Here is a 6,000-nt window from a genome sequence, read left to right on the forward strand (position 1 = left end):
TGGTGTTTATTGGCAGGGGAAATTGAGTTTTGGAGCCACGAGGTCATACTTCAGCTGTATGAGACACTGGTAAGGCCACACTGGAGTACTGCGTTCAGTTCTAGTCACCACATTATAGGAATTATGTGGAAGCTTACAAGAATCTCAGTGAGTCTCTTTCTCTCACTGCAACCCTCAGGTCATCTCCTCTGCCCTCATTTATCTCTCCACTCTGCAGGCACCCTGTTTCTATTCCTGATGAAGGGCTTTTGCCTGAAATGTCGATTTTCCTGCTCTTCTTCTTAAACAAGTGTATTACATTAGCCATGCTCCACTATTCTGGGACCCTTCCTGACTCCAGTGATTCCTGAAAGATCATTACCAATCACTCTACAATCACTTCAGCTATCTCCTTCAGAACCTTGCCGTGTGTCTAACCAGTCCAGGTGATTTATCCACCTTTAGACCCTTCCGCTATCCCAGCACCTTCTCCTTAGTGATGGCCACTACACTCACTTCTGTTTTTTGATTTTCTTGAAGTTCTGGTATGTTGCTAGTGTCTTCACTGTCAAAACTGATGGAAAATATCTATTCAGTTCCTCTGCCATTTCTTTGGTCCCTATTACTACTTCACCAGCCTCATTTTCCGTGGCCCAATGTTTTTCAGACATCTAAAAACAAACTCATAATATTTTTATATTACTAGCTAGCTTACTCATATTTCATATTCTCCCCTTTTATTGCTTTTCACTTGATAGTTGCTTAAAAGGCTACCCAATCCTCTGGCTTCCACTAATCTTCTCCAGATTGTATATTTATTGTTTGCTTTTATACTGCCCCTGACTTCCCTTGTCAGCCAATGTTGCATCATCCACCACTTAGTGTGTTTCTTGTGCCTTGGTACGAATTTCTGTTGTGCTTCCAGAAAACTCCTGTCATTGCTGCTGAACCACATTCTCTGCTAGACTACACTTCCAGTCTGGTGAGGTCCTCACTGATGTATTTGTAGCTACCTTTACCAGTGCATTGGATTCCAGCTTCTCCCTCTCACAATGCAGATGAATCCTACCAAAATATGGTCACTGCTTCCAAGAGGTTCCTTCATTTCAGCTCCCTAATCAAGGCTGCCTCATGACACGTCACGAAATCCAGGACAGTCTATAAGTTAGTGGGCTATATCACAAACTGCTCCAGAAAACCATCTTGTATACATTCCACAAATTCCTTTTCTTGAGATCTCTACCAACCAGGTTTTCCCAGTCCACTTGTATATTGAAGTCCCCCATGATTATTGTAAACATTTCTTATATGCCTTTTCTATCTTCTGATTTATTTTTTTCTCCACATTCTGACTCGTGTTAGTTCCTCAACTGTACTCACATGGACGTTACTCCTTCTGGCTCAACATTCCTTCTTGCTATCAATTTAATTTAATTTCTTACTAACAAGACAATCCTGACCCTTTTGCCCACCTGCCTATCCTTTAAATTGGACATGTACCCTTGGATATTTAGTTCTCAGCCCTGATCCCATTGGTGCCATATCTCTGTGATAGCGACAACATCATAGCTGCCAATTTCAATCTGCGCTACAGGTTCATTTACCTAATTTCAAATGCATGCCTTTAAGTACAACACCCTCAGTCCTGAATTGACTGTCCTTTTTAGGTCATAAGTTAAAACAAATGCAGAGGTAGAAAATCTGAAATAAAAACAAAAATCTGAAAATACCCAGTAGTGCTTGTTGCAGCATGGAGAATATGGCAACGCATCTGTATGTAAGGAGCAACATTCTCAAATACAGCACTATGATTATAACCAGATAGTCTGTTTTAGTGATACATTGGTGGATCAGGAACATTCAAGGAATAGCAAGGGTGGAAGACCTGCCTCAATACGGCTCTGAGTTCGAGCTCAAAATAGAAGTTGTACCCTTTACCTACTGACATGAGGACGGTCTACCATCCACTGAGCCACCAAACACATCTTGAAAGGCCAGAGCCACGATAAGTTGACAGCAGTTAAGCACAGGAATGTTCAGTAACCATGAACTCATCGATTTCTAAATACATAAATAAACAGCGCTGCGGATACAGCCGGTTAGAGACTTCTCAGACTCTCTACTTTGGTGCCGGTAAAACACAATATTTGCTGGTTGAAGTGAATTCCCGAACACATACTCACTTGTTCCGTCCTTTAGCTGAATCTCACTTCTCCCAAGTGCACCGCTGGACGGTCATTCACAAATGTCGCGGCCCGCGCCTTCTTTAGCCAATCACAGACTTTGTCTATTCCAGCCAATCGCAAACACAGCTGTGGCTACAATTGACCAATCCAATCAGAACGCTGGCCACATCCAACCAATCACAGACGTTACGGTTCCAGGCCAGTCACACCAGATACTTTGTTCATCCAATCACAACCTCCGCCGTTCCGAATCCACTGTAGTTGCATTGTTAAAAATCACACAACACTAGGTTATTTTCCAAACTGTTGGGTGATTTTTAACTTTGTACACCCCAGTCCAATACCGGCACCTCCAAATCGTACTTACATTGAGCCATGTTGGGAGATAAATGCTATTTCATCCTAAGAGAATTTAATCACTAAATGCTCTTCTGTAATGTGTGCTCATTTGCAGCTATAATGTCAAAGCAAATTTACTACTAGAGAAATCAAATTAATTGTTTTTTTTGTGTTTGGTACGCAAATATTGAGGCAGGCAGTTGGACGTTAAATAATAACAACCTTATTATTAAATCTAGGTTAAATGAGCATTTTTGATCAAGGTTATGGTGTCTATCAGCATCAGAAATGTTATAATTACTGAATAAGTAGAAACGTCCCTGCAATTTGCTATTAGATTTAAACTTTTATCATCGGGAAAACCCAGTCATTAACGACTGTTTATTTCAAGTTAATACCACCTAGTCTTTATATGGCACCTAAACATTTTAGAAAGTTTGACCAAGGTGCTTTACAGGAGTATTAATGAAACTAAATGTGACACCAAACCACGAAAGGAGATATTAGGCCATACGTTTCCACGGAAGTGGCTACTGTGCTGAAATTTGGATCGAACCTTTGGTAGAACTCCTACGTTCTCTTTTTTTATTTCAAAAATATACTTTATTCATAAAATACTTTGATGGTCTGTACAGTTGGACATGCCATACATATGTAAACATTCCATTTCTTTGCACACCGAAATAAAGTAATCATTCCTATTTACAGGTCTGTACGATTACATTTTTAGCTGAGGCGTCAGCAGAGCCCAAATGACTGCACGGGCCCCCTGTTCTTCTTTAGGCAGCAGACATTACACGGTGGTCTTTCCCTACTGCGCCTTGGCAGCAACCACCCCAAGCTTCAGCGTGTCCCTCAACACATAGTCCTGGACCTTGGAATATGCCAGTCTGCAACACTCAGTCGGGGTCAACTCCTTCAGCTGGAAGATCAATAGGTTTCGGACCGCCCAGAGAGCGTCCTTCACCGAGTTGATGATCCTCCAGGCACAGTTGATGTTCATCTCAGTGTGCATCCCAGGGAACAGGCCGTAGAACATGGAGTCCCGTGTCACGGCGCTGCTCGGGACGAACCTCGACAAACACCACTGCATTCCTCTCCAGACTTCTTCTGCGTAGGTGCATTCCAGAAGGAGGTGTGGGACAGTCTCGTTTCCCCCCGCAGCCGCTTCGAGGGTAGCGTGCGGTGCAGCTGAGAGTCCGGGCATGCATAAAGGATCTCACAGGCAGAGCCCTTCTCACCACCAGCCAAGCCATGTCTTGGTGCTTGTTGGAAAGTTCTGGCGATGAGGCATTCTGCCAAATGGCTTTGACAGTCTGCTCAGGGAACCACTCGATAGGATCCGCCCTCTCCTTTTCCTGAAGGGTCTCAAGGACACTACGTGCTGACCACTTCCTGATGGACTTGTGGTCAAAGGTGTTTTTCTTCATAAACTTCTCCACGACGGACAGGTGATACGGAACGGTCCAACGACTCTGAGTGTTCTGTGGCAACGAGGCCAGGCCCATCCTTCGCAACACCGAGGACAGGTAGAACCTCAGTACATAGTGACACTTGGTGTTTGCGTACCGGGGATCCACGCACAGCTTGATGCAGCCACACACAAAGGTGGCCATCAGGATGAGGGTGTCATTGGGTGTATTTTTTTCCCCCGTTGCCCAGATCTTTGTACAGCGAGTCTCTTCGGACCCGGTCCATCTTTGACCTCCATATAAACTGGAAGATGGCCCTGGTGACTGCAGCAGCGCAGGTTCTGGGAATAGACCAGACCTGTGCCACGTATAATAGCAATGACAGTGCCTCACACCTGATGACCAGGTTTTTTCCCGCCTTGGAGAGTGACCATAGCTTCCATCTGCCTAGTTTCTGCCTCACTTTGCTGATACGCTCCTCCCAAGACTTGGCGCACGCCCCAACCCTCCCGAACCAAATACCCAGCACCTTCAGGTGGTCGGTCCTACAGTGAAGGGGATCGAGGATTGGTCGGCCCAGTTCCTGAAGAGCATGGCCTCGCTCTTGCCTCGGTTTACCTTGGCCCCCGAGGCCCGTTCAAACTGGTCACATATGCACATGAGTCTGCGCACGGACAGCAGATCCGAGCAGAAAACGGCGACCTCATCCATGTACAGGGAGGCCTTAATCTGCAGGCCCACGCTGCCAGGAATAGTCACCCCTCTCAGGCTCGCATCCTTCCTGATGGACTCGGCAAATGGCTCTATGCAGCACACAAACAAGGCAGGAGAAAGAGGGCAGCCCTGCCTGAATCCAGATCTGACTGGGAAGCTATCTGATTCCCACCCATTGATTGAGACTGCACTGACAATGTTGGTGTAGAGCAGTCTGATTCAATTGCAGATTCCCTCCCCAAAGCCCATTTTGGAGAGAACATCTCTCATATATCTGTGTGATATCCTGTCAAAGGCTTTCTTCTGGTCCAGGCTGATCAGGCAGGTGTCCAACCCTCTGTCCTGCATGTAGGCGATCGTATCCCTGAGGAGTGCGAGACTCTCAGCAGTCTTCCTGCCCGGCACAGCACAAGTTTGGTCAGGGTGAATCACCGACCCCAGAGCAGACCTGATCCGAATGGCGATTACCTTTGACAGAATTTTGTAATCCGCATTCAACAGTGAGATTGGTCTCCAATTTTTGAGTTCCTCCCTCTCCCCCTTCCGCTTGTAGATGAGGGTGGTGATGACTTTCCTCATGGATTCACTCATGGTACCTGCCCGAAGCATACTGACATACACCTCCAGCAGGTTCTGGCCAATCAAGTCCCACAGAGCAGAATAGAGCTCGACCGGTAAGCCATCGCTTCTGGGAGTTTTACTCTTTTCGAAGAACTCGAGGGCCTTGGTCAGCTCATCCAGAGATAGCGGCTGGTCCAGCCTCTCGCGTGTTCTGTCGTCTAAGACCTCCATGATAGAGGACAGGAACGACTGGGAGGCCACGCTGTCGGTCGGCTTCGCGTCATACAGACTGGCATAGAAGGATTTGCTGATCCTCATGACGTCAGTCTGAGATGACGTTATCAAGCCATCTTCTTCCTTCAGGCTACTGAGCACAGAGCTCTCTTTGTGCACCTTCTGGAAGAAGAAACGTGAGCATGTCTCGTCCTGCTCCACCGAGCGGACCCTGGACCGGAAGATTATCTTGGAGGCCTCCAAGGCAAAGAGCGAGACTTGCTGGCCCTTCACCTCCTTGAGGTCCTCCGTGACATCGACCCCCATCGTCTGCAGCAGGAGCAGGTTCTGCATCCTTTCCTGGAGCTGGGACAGTTTTCCCCACCTCTCTCTCGCCCTCCTGAACACCTTTGAGGATAAAGAACCTCTTGATGTTCCCTTTTACTGTTTCCAACCAGTCCGCTGGGGACTCAAAGAGGGGCTTCACGGTTCTTCAACCTGTGTAGTCCCTCTTGAGCTCCTCAATGTTTCACAGGGTCAACAGCTTCCACGTTCCCTTACCAGCCCGCTGCTCGTCCTGTAGGTGACAGTCAGCC

General features: G+C 46.8%; 1 protein-coding gene across 3 annotated transcripts in view; it reads right to left on the reverse strand.

The window, feature by feature from the left end:
- fancl (FA complementation group L) overlaps positions 1 to 2,217 on the reverse strand; it is an 89,188-nt gene extending 86,971 nt beyond the window's left edge. For 2 of the 3 annotated variants that reach the window (XM_087991404.1, XM_043696040.2), the window contains exon 1: positions 2,163 to 2,217. The gene's annotated coding sequence lies outside the window, so the exon portion shown is untranslated. Of the gene's footprint in view, positions 1 to 1,917; positions 2,041 to 2,162 lie in introns of all 3 variants that reach the window. The other variant, XM_043696041.2, reaches the window with a different exon arrangement.
- Positions 2,218 to 6,000: the final 3,783 nt, after the last annotated feature.

Source organism: Chiloscyllium plagiosum, unplaced genomic scaffold (assembly GCF_037043375.1).
Source record: "Chiloscyllium plagiosum isolate Xiang-an unplaced genomic scaffold, Cpla_swu_hap1 HiC_scaffold_10, whole genome shotgun sequence".
NCBI lineage: Eukaryota > Metazoa > Chordata > Chondrichthyes > Orectolobiformes > Hemiscylliidae > Chiloscyllium > Chiloscyllium plagiosum.